Here is a 24823-nt window from a genome sequence, read left to right on the forward strand (position 1 = left end):
GGGGGAGGGATTGCATTGGGAGTTATACCTGATGTAAATGACGAGTTGATGGGTGCAGCACACCAACATGGCACAAGTATACATATGTAACAAACCTGCACGTTATGCACATGTACCCTACAACTTAAAGTATAATAATAATAAATAAATTAAAAAAAAAAAAAAGAATTTCTCTTTATCCTTCTTGTTCTATTAACTAATTGATATTTCTGATTGTTGGTGTATTTCATTCTGCCCAGCACCCTATGTGTTCTTATACTCATAAAGCTCATGTTTTACTTTAGTTCTAACATATTGTTATGATTTCTTATAGTATCAATTTTCTGCCATGTGTCATTTCTTTTATTTTGTACTTTTTAATTCCCTATTTAATTTGTGTTGAAAACTTTTACTTGCCTTCCATGTCACCTTATTCACTTTTTAAACAACTTTTTAGCTCTCTAGAGAGTTCTGTGTGATTCCTAACATACTATATCCCAGCTGACCAATTATCTGTAAAGAGTTTCCAATCTAGACTTTATCCCATGTATTGATTTATATTTTAAATTTCAGACGATATATTGATATTTCCAAGATTGATGATTCTGTTTTTTTTCTTTTTCTATGCCAGGATTTTTCATGTCCAGGATTCATATCTAAATTGTTTTTGTTTCACAATTCCTTGTACTTTTTAAAAGATATTATTCTGTCCTTTAACTTTTGGGATATTGTGTTCATTAATTTAATAGCCTATTTTGTAGCGTTTACTATGTGCTAGGCATATTAATTCCTGGTATCAATTCTATAGTAGTACTTTTATTATCCACACATTATAGATCAGGAAACTGTACAGAAAAATTATTGAGTAAAATTTAGTCTTCTAGAAAAGAGATTAAGATAGAGAAGTGTGAATCTGAAGGAGGACATGGAAGCTATTTGACACAATATCATTATCAAATTAATTTATATATTCCATGCAATTCTCACGAAAACGTCAATAGGCATTTTCATTGAAATGAGCAAATTGATTCTAAATTGTTTATAGAAGATCAAACGGCCAAGATCTAGCCAAGATATTTCTGAAAAAGAAGAACAGAAACAAAGAACTTTACCTACAAGTGATACAGGCTTACTATGAAGTACAGTAATAAGACAGTAAGCAAGTAAGACAGGAACAGACCAGCAACAGACACGTGACTCAATGGAACAAAATTAAAAACCCAGAAACAACTCCAAGTATAAAAAAGTCTTTGGCATAAAGTAGATGAGGCAGTGTAAATCACTGGGGGAAAGACAGAGTGTTTAATAAATGGAATTGGGAGAACTTTATTTCCATATGGAAATTTCCGTAGCTGGAAAATACCATTAGATCTTCACTTTACACTATTACCAAAATAATTGTACCTATGTGACCTTGGAAAGAAGAACTTACAAACAAGATACAAAAAAGCAGAAATGGTAAAGGTTTAATTAATCTGACTATATCAACACTAAAAGTTCAGTATAAGAAGACCACTATTTTAAAAGTTTGTGTTTTTAAAAAGAGAAATTGACACAATAGAAGACAATTTCAACATATTTAATTACTAAAGTGGAATAATAAAGTTAAGTAAACTCTGCTTTTTATTCTGTAAGACTTGCTTCTACAAAATAAGAAAAAGGAAAGCAATGCAATAAAAAAAGAGGGGCAAGCATCTCTTAGGTTCACAAAAGAACATAAATGGATGATTAGCATATAAAAACATAAGTAACAGGAAAATGAAATGTAAAACAACACTGAGCTTCCATTTAACATTTCTCAATAGGACAAAAGCTGAAAGTCTGACATATTCCTGTTGGCCAGGATAAAAAACAAAACAAACAAGAATTGTCAAACACTGCAAATAGAAGTATGATTTGGTTCAGTCACCTTGGGTACCTGTTCCATAATAACTGGAACCCAGGATTTGGCAATCCAGTCATTTCAGTTATAGGTTAACACATCAGATAAAGTCCTGTACCTGTACTCTAGAAGACAGAGTAGTATTTATTTCAGCTCTTTTTAGAGTCACAAAATATTTGAAACATCCCAAATGTCCATCAGAAGGAAACCAGATAAATAAGCAGGTAAGTATTGGTGTATTACCGATGACAGACTATCATAAGACAATTCAGATGACTGAACTATAATTCGCATAGAGCAATGAAAATAAATTCCAACAAAGTATGTTGTGTAGAAAAAGCTGCCTAACACTGTGTACTATATCATACCATTGAAGTATATTTTACAAAACAATAATTTTATATTCTTTGTGGCTACCATCTGTTTTTATACTTTTATATAACAAATGCATGATACTGCTGCTACTGGGGAAGGTAGAAGGTGAATGAAGTTGGAGAGGTGAGCAAAAGAGAATTCAACTTTATTGCAATGTTTTATTTAAAAATAAGCAAATATGATTAAATGCTAGCATTTATTTATTTTTGGAGTTGACGTTATAGTCTGAATGTTTGTGTTTTCACAGATTCATATGTTGAAACCTAATCCCTAATGTTAGAGTATTGGGAGATACGGACCTTAGAAGGTGGATTAGGTCATGAGGGCAGAACTTTCATGAGTGGGATTAGTATCCTTATAAGAGAAACCCTAGGATAGCCAAAGGTTAGTTAATGGAAACAAAAGCACAGCTAGATACAAAGAATAAGTTTTAGTGTTGTATAGCACTATAGGGTGATTATAATTCACAATTGTAACTCCTATTCAGAGAGTTAGAAGAGAGGATTTTGAATTTACCCAATACAAAGAAATAAACATTTGAAGTGATGGATTTGTTAATTACCCTGATTTATCAATACATATTGTGTATTAAAATATCATACCATATCTCATAAATATGTACAATTATTATGTTAATTAAAATAATAATAAAAGAAAAAAGAGACCACAGAGAGCTCCCTTGGCCCTTCTGTCACATGAGGACACAGTGAAAACTAGAAAATGGGCATTCACCAGGCCTGAATCTACTGGCACCATAATCTTGGCCTTCCCAGCCTCCAGAACTGTGAGAAATAGATTTCTGTTCTTTATAAGCCACCCAGTATATGGTATTTTGTTATAGCAACCCAAACTAGGATAGTTGAATATATTGATTTTTATTATTTGTAATCATTTTACATTTTTCTCCTATTAAAAAATCACAGGGAGGGAGGCAGAACAAGATGACCAAATAGAATCCTCCAGTGATCACACCCTCCACAGGAACACCAAATGAAATAGCTATCCACACAAGAGAGTACCTTGGTAAAAATCAAAAATCAGGCTAGCAATCACAGTACCCAGTTTTAAAATCATAGTAAGCTGAGAAGCACTGAAGAGGGCAGGAAAGACAATCTTGAATTGCCAACCTCATTCCCCAGCAGCGGCTGCATGGTGCAGAGAGAGTATCTATGTGCTTGGGGGAGAGAAAGTGCAGTGATTGTGGGACTTTGCATTGGAACTCGGTGCTGACTTGTCACAGCAGGAAACAACACAGGCCACAATTCAGCTAGAATCCATGGAGGCAGCACTTAGACCAAGACTAGCCAGAGGGAAGTTGTCCATTCCAGCAGTTGGAGCCTGAGTCCTGCACCACAGGTTAAAGCACTCTGGGGTTCTAAATAAACCTGAAAGGGAGTCTAGGCCACAGGGACTATAATTGCTGGGCTGTGCTGGGCCCAGAGCCAGTGGATTTGAGATGCATGGATTCATGGATTTGGATTCCAGTTCAGCCACAGTAGACTAGGATATCAGGCAGAGTCCTGAGGTTCCTCATTCAAGTCCAAGCTCCTGGACATTTCTGGACACACCCTTGGCCACAAAGGAAACTGCTGCCTTGAAGGGAAGGACCCAGTCCTGACAGGGTTCATCAACTCCTGACTAAAGAGCCCTTGGGCCTTTAATAAACATCAGTGGCATGTAGGTAGTACTCACTGCAGGCCATAGGTAAGATTCAGAGATGTGCTGGCTTCAGGAGTGTCCCAGAACATTCTCGGCTATGGTGGCTAAGGGGAGAGGCTCCTTCTGCTAAGGGAAGAGTAAAGGGAACTTTCTCTTGAAGCTTGGGCACCAGTGCAGCCACAAAGGTGTAGAGCACCATGCATGCTCCTGGAGTCCCCAGTTTCAGACCTTGGCTCCTGGATACCATTTCTGTACCCACCCTGAGCCACAGAGGAGCCTCCTGCCCTGAGGGGAGAACCCAGGCTGGCAGCATTTACCATAAGCTGACTGAAGAGCCTTTGGGACTTGAGTGAACATTGGCGGTAGTGTGGCAGTACTTATGGTGGGCCTGGAACACTGGTGACCTTAGAGAAAGATGTCTCCTACATGGAAAAATGATATGGAAGAGTAGGAAGGACTTTGTCTTGTGGCTTGGGTATCAGCTCAGCCACAGCAGAATAGAGAACCAAGTAGGTTACTACGGTTCCCAACTCTAGGCCTGGTTTTTGGATTTCTGGACCTGCCCTGGGACAGGGGGGATCTCACTGCCTTGAAGAGGAGGACACAAGCCTGGCTGGATTTACCACCTAATGACTGAAGAGCCCTTGGGCCTCAAGAGAACATCAGTGATAGCTAGGCAGTTGTCACCACAGGCCTTGGGCAAGACCCAGTGTTGTAATGGCTTCAGATAGGACCTAGCACAGTCCCAGTGGTGGTGGCTATAGGAGTGCTTGTGTCACCCCTCCCCAAGCTCCTGGCAGCTCATCATAGAGGCAAAGACTATTTGGGAGAGAAAAGAGCTTCTGTCTGGTAATCCAGGGAGTTCTCACAGATCTTACCCAAGACCACCAAAATGGTACCCCTATGAATCTGCAAGAGTCATAGCATTACTGGACTTGGGGTGCTCCCCGATGCAGATATAGCTGCAGTGACCAAAGATTTAGATCACAACACTCAATTCCCTTTGAATACTTGGAAAGCCTTCACAAAGAGGAAGGGTACAAACAAGCCCAGACTGAAAACTACAATAAATACCTAACTCTTGAATGCCCAGACATTGGTGACATCCACAAACATCAAGATCATCCAGAAAAACATGACCTCACCAAGCAAACTCAGTGAGGCAACAGTAACCAATCCCAGAGTGACGGAGATAAGTGACTATGTGACTTTTCAGACAGATGATTCAAAATTGTTGTTTCGAGGAAGCTCGATAAAATTCAAGATAACAGATAGAAGAAATGCATAATCCTATCAGATAAATTTAACAAATAAATAAATATTTAAAAAAAAAAAGTTAAGCAGAAATTCTAGAGCTGAAAAAGTCAATTGATATACTAAAGAGTGCATCACGGCCGGGTGCGGTGGCTCACACCTGTAATCCCAGCACTTTGGGAGGCTGAGGCGGGTGGATCACGAGGTCAGGACATCGAGACCATCCTGGCTAACATGTTGAAACCCTGTCTCTACTAAAAATACAAAAAGTTAGCCAGGCATGGTGGCACGCATCTGTAGTCCCAGCAACTCGGGAGGCTGAGGAAGGAGAATTGCTTCAACCCAGGAGGCAGAGGTTGCAGTGAGCCGAGATTGCACCACTGCACTCCAGTCTGGCAACAGAGTGAGACCCTGCCAAAAAAAAAAAAAAAGAATGCATCAAAGTCTTTCAACAACAAAATTGATCAAATTGAGGAAAGAATTAGAGAGCTTGGAGACACACTAATTGAAAATACACCGTCAGAGAAAACAAAAAAAAAAAAAACACTAAAGCATGCCTACAAAGTCTAGAAAATAGCCTCCAAGGGGCAAATCTAAGACTTATTGGTCTTAAAGAGGAGGTAAAGAGAGAGATTGGGGTAGAAAGTTTATTCAAAGGGATGATAACAACTTTCCAAACCTCGAGAAAAATATCAGCATTCAAATACAAGAAGGTTATAGAACACCTAACAGACTTAATCTAAATAAGACTGCCTCGAGACACTTAATAATCAAACTCCCAACTGTCAAGGATAAATAAAGGATTCTGAAATCAGCAAGAGAAAAGAAAGAAACAGCATACAGTGGAGCTCCCATAAGTCTGGCAGTAGACTTTTCAGTGGAAACTTTACAGGCCAGGAGACAGAGTTATGACATATTTAAAATGCTGATGGGGAAAAAAAAAACTTTTATCCTAAAATAGTATATCCAGAGAAAATATTTTTCAAACATGAAGGTGAAATAAAGACTTCCTCAGACAAATGAAAGCTAAGGGATTTCATCAGTACCAGATCTGTCCTGCAAGAAGTGCTAAAGGGAGTTCTTTAATCAGAAAGAAAATGACATCAGTGAGCAGTAAGAAATCATCTGAAGGTATAACACTCACTGGTAATAGTAAGTACACAGACAAACACCAAATATTATAACATTGTAATTGTGGTGTGTAAACTACTCATATCTTGAGTAGAAAGACTAAAAGATTAACATGAAGAATAATAGCTACAACAACTTTTCAAGTCATAGACAATATAATAAGATACAAATAGAAACAAAAATTTAAAAGTGGGGGGATGAAGTTAATGTGTAGAGTTCTTAAATTAGTTTTCTCTTTGCTTTTTAATTTGTTTTTCAATCTTTGTTAAATTGTCATCAGTTTAAAATAATGGGCTATAAAATGTGATTTTCAAGCCCCGTGATAACCTGAAATCAAAAAACCTACAATAGATACACAAAAAAATTAAAAGGCAGAAATTAGAACATACCACCAGAGAAAATCACCTTCACAAAAAGGAAGACAGGAAGGAAGAAATATGGATGGAAAGAAAAGACAACAGAAAAACAAAAAAGCAAATAATAAACTGGCATGAGTAAGTCCCTACTTATCAGTAATCATATTGAATGTAAATGGACTAAACTCTTCGATCAAAAATCATAGAGTGACTGAAAGGATATAAAAATAATACCCAACAATGTGTTGTCTACAACAAACACACTTCACTGATAAAGACATACGTAGACTGAAAATAAAGGAACAGAAAAAGGCATTCTATGCAAATAGAAACAAAACAAGCAGGAATAGGTATACCTACATCATACAAAATAAGTTTCAAGAAAAAAAGTGATAAAAAGAGACAAATAGGTCATTATATAATAATAAAGGGGTCAATTTAGCAAAAAAAGTAACAATTGTAAATATATATGCATTCAACATTGGACCACACAGATGTATAAAACAAATATTATTAGAGCTAAAGAGAGACACACACCCCAATACACTAATAGTTGGACACTTCAACACCCTAGTTTCAGCACTGGACGGATCATCCAGACAGAAAGTCAACAAAGAAACATCAGATTTTATCTGCACTATAGACCAAATGAACTTAACAGATATTTACAGAACATGTCATCCAGTGGCTACAGAAAACACATTCTTCTCCTGAGCACATGAATCATTCTCAAGGACAGTCCATATGTTAGGCCACAAAACAAGTCTTAAAGCATTCAAAAAATTGAAGTCATATATGACCATAATGAAATAAAATTAGAAATCAATAACAAGAAGAATTTTGGAAACTATACAAACACATGGAATTTATACAATGTGCTACTGAATAACCCGCGGGTCAATGAAGAAATTAAGAAGGAAATTTAAAAATTTATTGAAACAAATGAAAACAGAAGCACAACATACCAAAACCTATGTGATACAATGAAAGCAGTACTAAGAAGAAAGTTTATAGCAATAATCACCTACATCAAAAAAAAGTAGAAAAACTTCAAACAAACAACATAATGGATGCATCCTAAAGAAGTAGAAATGCAAGAGCAAACCAAACTCCAAATTAGTAGATAAAAAGAAATAATAAAGATCAAAGCATAAATAAATGAAATTGAAATAAAAGAATACAAAAGAGCAACAAAACAAAAAGTTGGTTTCTTCAAAACATAAACAAAATCAACAAACCTTTAACCAGACTAAGAGGACCCAAATAAATAAAATCAGAGATGAAAAAGGAGACATTACAACTGATACCACAGAAATTAAAAGGATCATTAAAGACTATTATGCGCAACTATATGCCAATAAATTGGAAAGCCTAGAAGAAATGGATAAATTCCTGGATACATACAACCTACCAAGCTTGAACCGTGAAGAAGTCAAACACCTGAATAGACTGATAGCAAGTAATGAAATCCAAGCCATAATAAAAAGTTTTCCAGCAAAGAAAAGCCTAGGATTCAATTATTTCACTGCTGGATTTTACTAAACATTTAAAGAATTAATCAATTTGACTCAAACTATTCTGAGGAAGAGGGAATACTTCCAAACTCATTCTGTAAGACCAGTATTACCCTGATATCAAAACAGACAAAGACATATCAAAAAAAAAAAAAAAAAAAAGAAAAGAAAATACAGGCCAATATCCCTAATAAACATGAATGCAGAAATCCTTAACAAAATACAAACTGAATTCAATAACACATTAAAAAGATCATTCATCATGACCAAGTTGGATTTATCACTGGTATGCAAGGAAGGTTCAACATATGTGAATCAATCAGTGTCATCATATCAACAGAATGAAGGACAAAAATCATATGATCATTTCAATTGATGCTGAAAAAGTATTTGATAAAATTCAACATTCCTTTATGATAAAAACCCAACCCTCGAAAAATAGGTAGAGAAAGAACATATGTCAATACAAGACAAGATCTGTATGATAGACCCATGGGAAAAAACTGAAAGCCTTTCCTCTAAGACCTGGAACAAGACAAGATGTCCACTTTCACCACTGTTATTCAACATAATACTGGAAGTCCTAGTTAGAGCAATCAGACAAGAGAAAGAAATAAAGGGCACCCAAATTGAAAAGAAAGAAACCAAATTATCCTTATTTACAGATGATACAATCTTATACTTGAAAAAACCTAAAGACTCCACCAAAAAACTATTAGAACTGATAAACAAAATTCAGTAAAGTTGCAGGATACAAAATCAACATAGAAAAATCAGTTGCATTTCTATATGCCAACAGCAAACAATCTGAATATAAGTCAAGAAAGTAATCCCATTTAAAATAGCTGCAAATAAAATAAGATACCTAGAAATAAACTTAGCCAAAGAAATAAAATAGTTCTACAGTGAAAACTATGAAATGGTGATACAAGAAGTTGAAGAGGACACAAAAAATGGAAATATATTAATATGCATTGATTGGAAGAATCAATATTGTTTAAATATCCATACTACTCACAGCAATCTACAGATTCAATGCAATCCCTATCAAAATGCCAAAGACATTATTCACAGAAATAGAAAAAGTAATCCTAAAATTTTTATGTGGAACCACGAAAGACCCAGAATAGCCAAAGCCATCCTGAGCAAAAAGAACAAACTGAAGGAATCACATTACCAGACTTCAAATAACGCTATAGAGCTATGTAACAGAAACAGTATAGTGCTGGCATAAAAACAGACACATCAGGACAGAAAACCCAGAAATAAATCCACACATCTGCAGTGAAGTCATTTTTGACAAAGGTTTCAAGAACATACATTGGGGAAAAGATAATCTCTTCAATAAATGGTGCTAGAAAACTGGATATCCCATGCAGAAGAATAAAACCAGACTCCTATTTTGTCATATGCAAAAATTAAATCAAAATGAATTAAAGACTTAAATATAAGAGCTCAAACAATAAAAGTGCTAAAAGAAAACACTGAGGCAATACTCCAGGACATTGGTCTGGGCAACGGTTTCTTGAGTAACCCATAAGCACAGGCAAGCAAATCAAAAATGAACGAGTGGGATCACATACGTCTAAACACTTCCACACAGCAAAGAAAACAACAAATTGAAGAAATAACGCATAGCATGGGAGAAAATATTTGCAAACTGTCTGACAAGTGTTTAATAACCAAAATATATAAGGAGTTAAACAACTCTATAGAAAAATGTCTAATAATCCAATTAAAAATGGGCAAAAGATCTGAATAGACATTTCTCAAAAGAAACAGATATATGAACAGATATATGGCAAACAGATATATGAAAATGTGCTCAACATCATTGATCATCAGAGGAATGCAAATCAAAACTACAATGAAATATCATTTCATCCCAGTCAAAATGGTTTTTATCCAAAAAGCCAATGGCAAAGACTGGCAATAACAAATGCTGTTGAGAATATGGATGAAGGAACACTCATACACTGCTGGTGGGAATGTAATTGGTACAGCCACTATGGAGAACATTATGGAGATTCCTCAAAAATGGAACTACCATATGGTTCAGCAATTCTGCTGCTAGGTATATACTCAAAAGAAAGAAAATTATTATATCAAAGAGATATCTCTACTACCATGGTTATTGCAATACTATTCACAATAGCCAAGATTTGGAATCAAGCTAAACCTCCATCAACAGATGAACGGATAAAGAAAATGTGGTACGCATACACAATGGTGTGCTAATTAGCCATGATAAATATCAGATCTTGTCATTTGCAACCGCATGGATGGAACGGGAGGACATTAAGTGAAATAAGCTGGGAACACAAAGACAAATTTCACATGTTCTCACTCCTTTGTGGGAGCTAAAAACAAAAACAATTTAACTCCTTGAGATAGAGAGTATAATGATGGTTATCAGAGGCTGGGAAAGGTAGTGGGGGTTGGGGAGGAAGTATGGATAGTTAATCTGTGCAAAAATATAGTTAGATAGAACTGACAAGATCTAGTATTTGATAGCTCAACAGGGTGATTATAGTCAACAATAATGTATTGTACATTTAAAAATAACTAAAAGAGTATAATTGGAATGTTTGTAACACAAAGAAAGAGATGCTTGAGGTAATGGATACCTCATTTATCCTGATGTGATTATTATGCATTGTATACCTGTATTAAAATATCTCATTTACCCCTAAATATATACAGCTTGTATGTACCAATAGAAATTAAAAAGAAAAAGAAAAAAAAGAAAGAAATCAAAGGGATATTTCCCTTTCTATAAAAACATGTGAAAACATAAAGATGTTTTAATGTTTTCTTATGTCTGAGATGTGCTAAGCGTCAAAGAGAATAGCACCAAACACTGAGGCTAAGCCCATCTAGAAGTCCCAGGATTTCAGAAAACAGCCATGATGGAATTAGTGGTCTTGAGTTGATTAGAACACTCCCACTCTGGAAGAGCAATGTCAAATGCTGCCAACCTGCCTTCATCAGCTGCCTTGAAGGAGTCTTCTTTCCTTTAGAGTCTTCCTAACTCACGTGCTAACCATGTCTAGGTCAACCCATGGGCAAAATTTAGGAAAATCCGACCAGGGATGCATACAGGAAATAGCCCAGTGGTGCATAAAATTTGCAGCCATACTAATTCCTAAACTACAGCATGCATCCACCTGGCTGAATTCCGTCGGAGTCAGGATTAGTAAGGAGGGGTTTATTTCTCCAGTAAATGCTCAGTCTCCCAAGGGACTTAATTACCTAATCTGGATGGTTCCCAAATTCTTTCTATACTAAGTTCTAACTATAATTGTGCTGGCAGTGGTAAGCTGATATCAATTAAGTGAAGTTAATTTTCCAGGCTCAAATGTATACCATGCCAGTTTGCTGAAGGAACTTGCAGAATGTGATTAAGGAAGTACTCAGTAATTCCCGAGAAAAAGTAGAGATTGATAAAATAACCAAATTTTCAAATAGGAAAAAGTGAATCCCAGTAATTACATGCCAATTAGATGGAGCCTAGAACATATTAGTGAATGTGGAAATAGAAATGTAAATGAGAGATACTATTCAAGTGGTTAAGTGTGTGAGTTTTCAAATTAGGCAGGCCTTAGCAGATCTCTCATTATATCACATTTTTATACTCAGAATGATATTGTTGTTTATGAGGAGAAATCTTTCAGTCCGTGAATAATCATACAAAGCCACTACCACTATGTCAGTCTTAAGGGTGGCTGAGTTGTTTATAACCAAGGTGCTCCTTTGTTTACTATGTTTATTTTTTATTGATGGTTTAGATCAATTCATAATAAAGATACATAAACATTTAAACCTCCATAGAATTATATTGTCAGACTGAGATAATCTGTATTCTGTGGAAGACAGTAACTGTATAACTTTCATTATCACCTCCCCTAAAGAGAACATTTTAATTTAATTTACTCTTTACCTGACAGAAATTAAGTACCAAGGAATAAGATTTTGTTGAGTAAGACTGAGCTTTGGAGAGCCACAAACCATTGTAAAGTCTAAGGTTTCTTCACTCATCAGTGTGAGTCAATAGAGAAATACAGCTGCTAAGGAGGTACTATAGTCATGAGTTGTGTCAAAAATCCAAGTGTTGAGGATGGAAGTCAAGTATTGAATAGGCAGCGGGAATTCTCATGTACTCTGTATTAGTGAGACTTCCGGAGTGTTGAATCCAGGTCTCAGCAACAAACCACCAGTGAGGTTCCACCAGGCACAAGCAGATTTGTGAAGGTTTCAAATACCACAGGAGGATCCAGATTATATGAGGAACTGAATCATAAAGAAAATATCCAAGGGACTCAGAATGATTAGACTGAATAAAAATAAAGGTTTAAGGAACATGATTGTGATGTTAAAATATTTAAAAACGTAACACAGGGAAAATTGTGACTCAAGAATCCACCCACAAAATGGGTGCCATTTATAAGGTATGAGAAAGACATTGTTAGCTATGCAAAAACACAGAAAATGCACAACTCAGCAGCCTTTCTGAATAAACTATTTGTCACCAGGCTCTAAAAGTTGAATCTTAAATGCAATATGGTATAATGGATTGCATCCTAGAAGAGAAGAAAATGATATGAGGGAAAAACTGGGAAATCTGAAAAAAGTTTCTACTTTAGTCAGTGTATGGTACCAATGTCAATTTCTTAGTTTTGATAAATGTGCCATGATTATGTAATACATTTATTCAGATTTTTCTGTTTTTATCTTTTAAATATTTGAACTTTATGTTGATGATACTTCTGAAGTTTCTAGTCAAGTTCTAGTCAACAAATCACCAACTTAGGAAAGTAATTTTTAAAACATTTTAAAAAGCCATACATACAAAGATGTTACATCATTATGTACACTAGTAAAAATTTGGAAGCAAAATGTTCAACAATATATGAGTAGTTATATCATGGTACATCTCTATGATTAAATGTCTTAAAGCCATTACAGATGTTTATAAAGTTGATATGAACATGACGAAATGATTATGATATAATATGAAATTTAAAAGCAGAATACAAATCTGAATGTAGCCCAAATTGCTGTACTACTTAAATGAATAGAAAAAAAAAAGATTAAGTGGATCACGAGGTCAAGAGATGGAGACCATCCTGGCCAACATGGTGAAACCCCGTCTCTAATAAAAATACAAAAATTAGTGGCACGAGCCTGGAGTCCCAGCTCTCGGGAGGCTGAGGCACGAGAATCTCTTGAACCCGGGAGGCAGAGGTTGCAGTGAGCTGAGATCGCACCACTGCACTCCAACCTGGTCACAGAGTAAGACTCCGCCTCAAAAAAAAAAAAAAAAGAAAGAAAGAAAGAAAGAAAAAGAAAACAAGATACTCAGAAATAATGTGTATTATCTCTGGATTTTGTTTATTTCTCTTTTTTCTTTTTCTGTATTTTCTAGTTTTCTCTAACAAGCATATATTACTTTGATAATCAAAAAAAAAAATCTTTAAAAGTATTTGAGCTAGTTTCATCATGTAAATAGTTAGAGGTCAAAACCTATCCTCTCTCCCCTAGACTTTGACTAACTATACAACATTAAAAGGCTGAGAATGAAAGCCATAAGATTGCACAACATAAAATAACTCAGAAGGATTTTTTTTAAGAACATAGGATATAGCTAAATCTATTAGTCCTGGAAAGAAACTCTTGGTGCTTCTAAGCAGTCACAATGACTTAAGAGGCAAGATAGAGGAGGATGCCAAAGATATCTCAACTAGAGATAAGTGTACTACACACAAAGATGGAAAACAAACCAGAGGGAGAAGAATTAGAATCTGTTCCAGACTTTGGACAATAAACCAAAATTATATCTTAGGCAGGCAAATATTCTAAAAGAAGCGTGGCAATAATCCAACCTGAAAAGTATATAGTGGCAGATGGCATTTATCCAGCATAAAGATTTATGTCTCATCACCAAAAATGCTTCATGTAATGGTCAAATACAAAGCAGAGAAAATTCAAGGGTCAGAGAGCTGTAATGTCAAAGGCAAAACAGAACACAAAGTGTGCAAGGATTGCAACTGTATCCAGAAGAGGCTTTACCTGAATGAACCAGTCATTCCCTCCCCATGAGGGTTCCTTAGAGAATGCTGATGAAAACAGAACCTCATGCACAGATGAAAGAGCATTATCTTATTTAGATAGGGAAAAGGTGGTATGGCCAAATGGTACCAGGACCTGTGCCCATCTTCCAAATGGTCCTGGGTATTTAGAAATCCTAATATGGCTGCAGAGATCAGCCATGAGTCAGAAACCTTTCAAAGATACCCTATCCAGTTGGGCATTTCGTTTTTCCAGTGATGGGCCATATGTGTGTGTGTACTGTTCATAAGTTTTACTGAGGTCTGTGTGCTAGCTAGAAACATAAATTTGTTAGCTCCAATACCAAAGCAGATCAAAGCACATTTTAATAAATGTTGCTTCTACAAAACATTCATAGGCCTGGTACCAGTCTCAATTCAGCTTTGGTGTTGTTAATTATAGAACTGATATCAACAAGCTAAGTCATTATCAAAACTATGGAATATATGCACAATTTAGTCTAGTATCTATATCCTTGTCCCAAAACTTCAGGCATGTGAGCTCTCGGTGCATACAAAGTACGTGTGTGTGTGTGTGTGTGTGTGTGTGTGTGTGTATGCTCTTGGTGTACACAAAGTATATATACATATATATATATATACTTCCAGTTCTGGGATACATGTGCAGAACGTGCAAGTTTGTGACATAGGTATACACATGCCATGGTGGTTTGCTGCACCCATCAACCCGTCGTCTACATTAGGTATTTCTTCTAATGCTATCCCTCCCCTAGCTCGCTACACCCCAACAGGCCCCAGTGTGTGATGTTCCCCTCCCTGTGTCCACGTGTTCTCATTGTTCAGCTCCCATTTATGAGTGAGAACATGGAGTGTTTGGATTTCTGTTCCTGTGTTAGTTTGCTGAGAACAAAGGTTTCTAACTTCATCCATGTACCTGCAAAGGACACGAACTCATCTTTTTTATGGCTGCATAGTATTCTGTGTTATATATGTGCCACATTTTCTTTATCCAGTCTATCATTGATGGGCATTTGGGTTGGTTCCAAGCCTTTGTTATTGTGAAGAGTGCTGCAATAAACGTATGTGTGCATGTGTCTTTATAGTAGAGTGCATACAAAGTACTTCTAATGCAGACATCCACACTGCTCAAGTTAATGTTCAGCAGTTCTGAATATCCGGAGGTTTCCATTCCAAAAGCAGCTACACAAAATTAAAGAATGATTCATATACATTTTTTAAAAAAATTCTGGGATGCTCTTTTACAGTGACTTCATTTCCAGGAAATATCTACAATTTCCACAAATCTGTATTTCCAATGAACTCAGGGCAGTTTGATAAAGAAAAATATGCCCAGTTTGAATCTAAATACCTTAACTCCCTTCAATAAATTAGAGGTCTTTCTATTCTGTCTTTGTGCCGAAAAAAAAATTAGAGATCTTTTTTACTTTTCCATCATAATTTCAAGGTTAATGTGTTCAGATGTTTTTTCACACCATTAAAGATATACAATTCTTTCAGTCATTGGTAGGCTGATGGATGAGGTTTCTCAGGCATATTCACTTTCCGAAATCATTGATCTGAGAACAAAGTAAACCTCTTCTGACTACATTAAATAAAATAAACTTCTATTTTCTGCTTCAAGTTATTGAAGTATTCCTTAAGTTAGCACTGATGAAGGTATAGTCCTGAAAAAAATTCAGTCTTGCTTGCCTTATCTAACCATGTGAGAAAATAGATATAAACATTCACAGGAGAAAATTCCTGAATAGAAGATCAATGGAAGTTGGGGTCGCTCGTATTCTTTGTTGATATAAATGTACATGCCGGTTCTTTTAATTGGTGTGGCTCACCTGTGGCATGTAAACTAAGTTTTTCCAAGGTATTGTATATATTATCAGGGAGAAGGGGAGCCCACTAGAAATTACCCCAGGATCAAATAACACATTGACCAAGATATAGAGTAAATATTTTTTATCTTTTCCCATTCTCATAGGCAGGATCAGAAAATAGAGACCTTGGACCCCCCTCACAGTAAGTAAAAGACAAAGGAGAAATTAAGGACTGCTCGCCAAGGCCCACAGCCATGAGCAGGATTTACCCTACCCCCATGCAGCAAGGTCTGGTCAAGGAGACGTTGCAAGGGCACATATTTGTCATGGGCATGAGCAACTTACAAAAATACTGCCCCTGAGCCATAAGCCACAAGCCAAACCTGCTCTGTGTGATTTATGACTTGTTTGTTTCCACTTAACAGCCAGGTTTGTTAAAGGACAGTTTTGTTCCCAGAGGAATCATTAGTGAATGAAAGCTATGGAAGTGTTGCAACTTGAAAATTGACTCAGACATGAATATGCAAATTATATTCAGACACAATAGATAAATGCAGCTTATAAGCAAGCCAGGATGGAGGCCTTAGGGAAATTCCAGTAGACAATACTGTCAGAGATAAATTTGAAGATGGATTTCTTTTTTACTTTGTCTGGTTTTCCTCCTTTTATTTACCCCCTTTAGTGTAAGTAAATAATCAGTCCAGCCTAGATGGACTGATGACAAGTGGCCTGGATGAGGATATTTACATTAATGAGGCAAACCCTCCAATCTCCTTCTGCTCTTTCTTGTCCAAGAGAAGTGTTTAATATTTCAGAAGTATCTGACTGAACAGTGCGATATAAATCAGGTAGGATGACTTCTGAGCTTCTGGTTCAAGATGGCTGACAGATCACATGTGGCAACCTCTTTCTTCACCCCAACTTCTTAGAAAGGATAACTTACTCTGGGAAATAAGATGGACCAAAAATCAGGAAAAAAATCACTAAAACATAGAACACATACAGAATTAGAATGAAGAAGAAAACCACAAGCAACATGCACACAGGAGAGGGCAAATACAACAGGTGAGATAACTCTACCAGGCATACCCTACCAGGAAGGAGCAGTTACTCACAGGACAAGGGTATACTGGAATCACTAACAGGCTGATTATTTAAGGCCCCACAGAAAGAGCCACCAGGTATATGGAATCCTCCTCTCCTTCCACCTTCCCACCTTCCCACCTTCCCACCCTTCCTTCTCATACTTACAGGGTTGTCAGTTGCCCAAGGCAATTAGGCAACAGAGCTGTTTGCCCTTAGAGATGAGCACTGAGTATGTGCATTTGGATAGAGAAGCAGTCTAACTATCAAAGCAACTTCGCTGGCAGTCATTGGCCCTTCTCTAGGCTCACTACACACATGAAGTATCAGTGCAACATCATGGAATGCCTCTCTCTCCTGCCTCTCACCCTATCCTATGTACACTTGTGAGTACATAATGAATGAATAGCAATTAACAGGAAAAAACAAATACAAAAAATCACTTGGAATCACAAATCATTAAACATTTGAGAAAAGCTAGCACCATTAAAAAGAGGCACTCTCCAACTCAATGAATAGATGAATCTGACTAATGGAAAACAGAGGTAATAAGTCAAGTAGAAAAAACAACCACAAGACAAAGTTAAAGGAGACATATTCAGAGAAAATATTTGCAATGAATATGAAAGGAATAGTATGCAGGATATAAAAAGAATTCCAATAAGTCAAAAAGAAAAAGCTGTCTCCACCATGTCAGAATACAGTGAGAGGACAGCCATCTGCAAGTCAGGAAGAGAGCCCTCGTCAGAAGCCAACCATGCTGGCACTCTAATCTCAAACATTCCAGCCTCCAGAACAGTGAGAAATAAAATTTTGTTATTTAAGTCAAGAAGAAGGAGACAGAGGAGGAGAATGAGGAGGAGACGAACAATGCAATAGGAAAATAGACAAATATTCTAAATAAATAATTAATAGAAATAAAAATATAAAAATAGTTTAACCTCTCTACTAACTGAAGAAGTGAAAATTGAAATGAAATATTTTTAACTTTGAGTTAAATGTTTCTTAATATCAAATGATGGCAAAAATAAGGGGAAATAGTTGTTACATAACGATTCAGACAATTTGGAGGGAGATTGGAAAATATCTGCTAAAATTAAAGTTTTCGATTCTTTGACAAAGCCATTTCATTGCTCTGTATCAATTCTAGAGAAACATTCACATGTGTACACAGAGTCATGTGTATAAAAATATTCGTGACCACATTATTGTAATAATAAAATCTTAGAAACAACCTTAGTGTCTGTTAGTAGGGTGATTATTAAATAGTATGGTACATCCATATTATAGAAAATAAACAGAAAAAATGAGTTTTCTTCATTTATACTGATATGGAAAACTCTCTAAGATATGTTACTAAGTGAATAAAGCCATTTTAGAATAGTACATACAATAAATTCCATTTGTGTGAAAAATTAAAACATAAAAATGTTAAAATTTCATGAGTACACATGTGCATGTAAATATGTACGTAAAAATTTGAAAGGATACACATATGCAATTCACCCTGGAGAGGAAAATGAGAAGTGGCAAATGGGATTTCAGCATTATTTGCCATATTTGAATTATTTATAAACAGAATGTATACACATATTACTTGTAGAAAAGGTAAAAACTTCTAAATGTAGAAATAAAATTAAATGATTGATCTAATAGGGAAGGAATTATCTATAAACTGAATAAAGAAAACTCACCACCCAGGATGCCGACACAAGAAGCACTGGTGGCTATTTTTGCATAAAAGATGAAAGAAAGCAGCCATAAAGAAAGTTTATGTTCTTCCCCCAAGGAAAAGAATGGCAATCAATGACAAGTCGCCGCTGCATAGATGCAGCCCCATCTATGTGCTGACTCGGGAGGTAACGCAGTGCTTCCTCTCTTTGATTACCAGGGGTCTTGACTTCTGTACTAAAATAAGAGAGAAAAATAATCTCTAAAAAACAGTTTTAATAGATACCACCTCTACTGAGCGTAGGAAAATGACACTAATTTCCCTGAGAGATGATCTCACACCACTGGCTTTTCAGAAAAATTGTGAAGCATGTCTACAAGACAGCCCTGAAAAAAGACAATACTACATGAAGTATTTTAAACATTGTTAACTAGAATTTTCTTTGTTAGTTTATGTCCCAGCATTCATAATTATGAGTTGCATATGATAAGCAAACAAAAGCCACCACCATTCAACTGATAGCATCATTTTCTCAACAGTTACTGGCTGTTCTGAGAATACTGACAGGCTCCTGACAAGTTTACTGGGGGTAAAAGTGCTAATTCCTGCATTAATAAGGAGAGAATTTTGTCATTAATAAGTCTTTGAAGTAGAAAAAAAAAATTCAAATTGGGTAAGAGGCATGATCCTAATCCCAAAGCCACAAAAGAGTGAGAAAACTTCAGAGGCATAAGCCTGCAATCTCTGCCTAGATCAATCAGGCTAGACTAGACTACACTACCACAACAAACATCCCCCAAATCTCAGTGGCTTCAAACAATAAAAATCTCTTTATTGCTAATACTACATGTCCATCGTAAGTCAGTAAGGAGGTCCTGTACATCACAGTCACTCATGAACACATACTAACAGAGCAACTGCCATTCAGAAAGTTGCCACTCCCACCATCCAGATAGAAAGAAGGAGAATTCTGGAGGATCTTGCACTGGTAATGAAATGTTCTGGCCCAGAAGTGACACACATCACTTCTGATCATTGGCCAGAGCTAGGTATATGGTCCTACTTAATCACAGGATGCAACAAAGTGCAATTCTACCATGTGCCCAGAAGAAGGAAAAGCTATAAATAGTTGGCAAACAACATTAATAACTCACATTAGCCTGGCCCAGGGGCATCAGAGACATCTACACTGAGGATCCCAAGCCAACACCAAGTTGAAGCACAGGTCTGGAGAGAACCTGGAGGCCTCAGGTTGGCTTAACCAAGAAGTAGAAAAAACTCATCCTGCCCAAGAAACTTAACATAAGTGGAAAAATCCAGTAATGTCTAGTTTAGAATAATCTGTGCATGTAGGTGATGCTGGGATGTTTCTCCAAATTCCTCACAAATGATTCATGATCAGTAGTTTTAAAAGCTAGCTGGTCATCAGAATCACTGGGGATGCTTTAGAAATTAGAAATGTCCAAGATCAACAAACCAGCAGGGGGAAAAAAAAAGAAAGAAAAAAAGAGATGTCTGAGTCTTACTCCTAAGAATTTTAATTCAATATACAGTTGGAATAGGTCCCAAGAATCTACATACTTAATCCTCCGTAGTAAAATAAAAAGGCTTTTTCGGTCCTTGTCCCCCATTTCTGGCACTGAGCTTCTAATACACTTGGAATTTTCTGACTGATAGAAGCGTTAGGGATGTCTCATTATTTATGACACACTCTTTTCAAACATATCTGAGTCTATATTAATGAGGTGACTCATGGTGGGCCTGAGATAACTTCTCTTGGGTTCCAGGGGGATCAGCCATGTGAGTGGAGGGTTGAAACTTTCAGTTCCACTCTTGAACCTCCCGGGAGGGGAGAGGAGCTGGAAATTGAGTCAAATTACAAATGGCCAATAATTTAATCAATTATGCCCTTGTAACAGAACCTCCATTAAAAAAAAAAAACAAACCCTAAAAGATGGGGCTCAGAGAGCTTCCAAATTGGCAAACAAATCCCCAAAGGCTCTCGCACTTAGGACCATCCCAAACCTTGTGCTATGTACCTCTTCATCTAGCTGTTCATTTGTATCCTTTATAATCAACTTCAATAGTAAGTATAACATTTTTCTGAGTTCTGTGAGTTGTCCTAACAAATTATCAAAACTTGGATGGGGAGAGGTTATGAAAACCCCCAAGTTCATGGCCAATTTGATAACTTTGGGGGCTTGATACTTGTAACTGGCACCTTAAGTGAGAGCAGTCTTGTGGGACTGAGACCTTAACCCTGTGTTGCCTGATGCTCATTCCAGGTGGTTAGCGTCAAAATTGAATTACATTGTAGATGAGTTAGAGAGTTGGTTGAGTAGAGGACACCTCTTACTTCCCACCCCAGGGATTCTTATGATCATTAGGTTTGGTGACTTCTGCTGAAGACATTGAGTCATCCAGCCATCCTCATGCAGGGTGATTTACCAGCATGTCCAACCTCACAGAGCGATGAGTGACCAGGAGACTCACAGGAAACCACTGAGCTCCAGCAAAATAGAGTGAAAGAAACGCTGGCTGAGAGTCAGAATGCCCACAACTCGGTCCCTGTTCTGGTTACCTACTGTTGTGTAGAAAACCATCCCAAAACTCAGTGGCTTCACATAGCAACAAACATCTAGTTTGCTCATTAATCTGCATATTGGGGAGAACTCAGAGCAGACAGCTGTTCTTGTTCCATGTGTTTCCAATAAGGAAGTCTTGAATGGAGCTGAAGGATCCTCTTCCTATTTGGCTCCAAAATGCTGACTGTCCGCAGAGGCTGCTGACCAGGGACCGTAACTCCTTCCCACGTGTGTCTCTGAGGCTGCTGAAGCTTCCTTGCAGTATGGCATTTGGGTTCCGAGAGTCCAGGTTCCCAGAGCAGGAAGTGGAAGCCGCTGGTCCCGTAAGGCCTGAGGCCGGAAACTGGCACAGTGTCACTTAGGCAGGCCAAGCAATTACAGAGCCTGTCCAGAATCGGAGTGGGGTGGGGTGGGGTGGGGTGGGGTGGGGCGAAGTGGTGCGGGAGGGATGTAGTTCCCACCACTAAATGAGAGAAATGTCAAGGCATTTTCCGTCACCTTTTTTGTTTTCCAGTCACCTTTCCCCGCCTTCCCGCCCCTCCCCCCAGTTATTCTCTTTGACTTTTCCCCTTCCGAACCCTGCCCTTTGCATCCAGCAGGGGGCGGCGGCGGCGAGGAAGACAGGAGTTCCAGGGAGTCCCAGGAGCGCGCAGTGGGTGGAGTTGGACAGCGAGTTCCACTTCCATGCAGCCTGCGCGGGCCTCGCGACTGGAGATGGCCAACCTGCTGTACCACAGCCAGCACCACATCGAAATCTGGTTCCAGAACCGGCACATGAAGTACAAGTAGGACCATGGGCCAAGGAGATGGCCTCGTCGTGGGGGGTCCCTCTTCCTAGCAGTGCAAGCCGTCCAGGCCGGCTTCAGGAATGCCCTGCACTCCATGACCCCCGCCCTCCTTTCGCTAAGCCCACCAGAATGGGCCACCTGCTCGCTGCTCTCCAACTACCAGCCAACTCTCCAAGGCCGCAGCGCCATGCAGAAGCAGCCAGCCCCAACCCTGGCGCCCAATTATAAGCCCCAGATCCTCCAAGCCAACCGAGACGCCTACAGGACGCCCACCATGCAGGGCAGCCTTGTGTGCCTGGGCCAATTGGCTGTCATCTTTAATCCGCCGTAATCCCTGCTCTGACCTGTGGGCCTCAGGCTTCTCACCTGTGAAATCAGAGTCAAACTGGATTATCTTTGAGGTCCCCACCAATTTTCAAAGGCTGTGAATCACTAGTTCTGATGTATAATTTGCTGACTGACAAGCCCAGTCTGTGAGTCCACATCCTTTGTAGGCTTGTACATGGTGACAGCTGATCTCAGCCAGCCAGACACACAGAGCTCCCGGGCAGCAACAACGCTAGGTACCCAGGATCCTCCGCATTTCCCTCCAAACTCACTGCTGTTTTTCCTCACGAAGCCAAAGTCGTCTTCTAATTCCTGGAACCTGACAACACCTGCCCTGAGGGTTTCCTAACCTTCCACATCATTCTTGCCCTTTCTCATGGGCAATAACTCATAAGCAAAACTTGTAACCAGTGGAGGTGATTTCAAAAAGAGATCAACACAGCTCACAAGCGCAATGAAAGAGTTCAATGAGTGGGCTCTAGATCCAGACAATCTGGGTTCAAACACCTGCACCATCACATTCTAGCTATGAAACCTGGTATAGAGTGACTTCCCTTTTTAAATTTCATTTTTTCCATTTTTAAAATGATAATAGAAGGTCGGGCACAGGGACTCATGCCTGTAATCCCAGGACTTTGGGAGGCCCAGGTGGGCAGATCACTTGAGGTCAGGAGTTCAAGATCCTGGCCAGTATGGTGAAACCCCATCTCTACTAAAAATACAAAAAATTAGCTGGGCATGGTGGCAGGCACCTGTAATCCCAGCTACTCAGGAGGCTGAGGCAGGAGAATTGCTTGAACCTGGGAGGTGGAGGTTACAGTGAGCCAAGATGGCGCCACTGCACTCCAGCCTGGGCAACAGAGCAAGACTCCATCTCAAGAATAAAAATAGCTGACCGCGGTGGCTCACACCTGTAATCCCAGCACTTTGGGAGGCTGAGGCGGGCAGATCACCTGAGGTCACGAGTTCAAGACCAGTCTGGCTAACATGGTGAAACCCCATCTCTACTAAAAATACAAAAATTAGCAAAGTGCGATGGCACGTGCTTATAGTTCCAGCTACTTGGGAGGTTGAGGTAGGAGAATTGGTTGAACCTGAGAGACGGATGCTGTAGTGAGCTGAGATTGTGCCACTGCACTACAGCCTGGGCAACAGAGCAAGACTCTGTCTCAAAAAAAAAAAATTAAACAAATTAATTAAATTAAATTAAATTAAAAATGGTGATAGAAATAGAATTTACCTCATAGAGTTGTACCAAGGGTTACCTGAGATATGCATATAAGATGCATAGAGCCTACTCCCTAACAGGCACTTGATAAATATTAGCCATTGTTTTTACTAAGCCGTAATGCAACATTCACCCTGACCATGGTTTGCTCTTCACTTCCCAGAGGCAGAGAGAGTGGACCTTGTGGGAGCAAGCAGTAGGAGGCTCAGAACTGCCATACTGCAGTAGGCCTGGCCACTGACCACTGCCCCCTCCACACCCCCAGATAAAAGAAAAGATGACAGAGTTAGCATCTCACTCCTGCTCTCCAAGCATCAGAGTGGGAATCCCACATTAGCCAGGCATCACTGGTCAGTCATTTTCTGAGCCCAGTGTGGACAAACATCTCATATCCTATGCCACCCAGAGCCTGGACAGATTTGTTGAGTGTCTACCATGAGTCCACCAGATGCTGAATGTGCTGAGGCTACAGTAGCGAGCTAGCCAGCCAAGCATCCTGCCCTCAGGGAGAACATGTTCCATTGCTCTACCCTACTTGAAAGGCACCCCTTTCAGAGGCATGGGTATAGAGGCTTTTGGCTGACTCATTCTGGTCTGCTTTGACCTCCCATTTCACCTTCTAGATAGAATCTGCGGCTTTCTCCGATACTTAAAAGCGGGCTTAACAGACTATCTTGGGGACAGGGGTATGGGATAGGACGGGGAAGATGTGTACTCTGTGGACAACACTTGTATGGACATGCAGGAATAGTACGGTAATGCACTAAAGTGTAATTCCTCAGTGTTATTACAAAACTGCCAGCTCATTTCTGAAGAAATACAAAGTACAAACAAGCTTGCCTTGTTTGCTTTATCAATGCTGTACTGTAGTGCTGAGTTTAAGGAGGCGGCTGGCCCCAACATCTTGTAATAGCCCTGCTGACTCTGAGAGGTGGCTGCAGGTCTCCACTGCTTGCTGAACAAGGAACAGAAGCAGTGTCAAATATTAAGGGAGGAATTCACATGTGGAAGAACCAGAAAACACAGCGTCTGGGGCTCTAAGGGGCAAAGGTCAGCTCTCAGGAAAGGAGGGACGCAGGCTGGCTCAGTGACA

The 24823-nt window shown here is 38.5% G+C and overlaps 1 protein-coding gene across 2 annotated transcripts in view; it reads right to left on the reverse strand.

Annotated features, from left to right (window-relative positions):
• The window catches only part of EVA1A (eva-1 homolog A, regulator of programmed cell death), a 144875-nt gene that overhangs the window by 82996 nt on the left and 37056 nt on the right, over nucleotides 1-24823 (reverse strand). Inside the window, exon 1 of one of the 2 annotated variants that reach the window (XM_025353978.1) lies at nucleotides 19957-20025. The exons of the other annotated variant lie outside the window; for it this stretch is intronic. The gene's annotated coding sequence lies outside the window, so the exon portion shown is untranslated. Of the gene's footprint in view, nucleotides 1-19956; nucleotides 20026-24823 lie in introns of those variants that run through there. 2 annotated transcript variants of the gene reach the window in all.

This window comes from Theropithecus gelada, chromosome 13 (assembly GCF_003255815.1).
Source record: "Theropithecus gelada isolate Dixy chromosome 13, Tgel_1.0, whole genome shotgun sequence".
In the NCBI taxonomy this organism is placed as follows: Eukaryota; Metazoa; Chordata; class Mammalia; order Primates; family Cercopithecidae; genus Theropithecus; species Theropithecus gelada.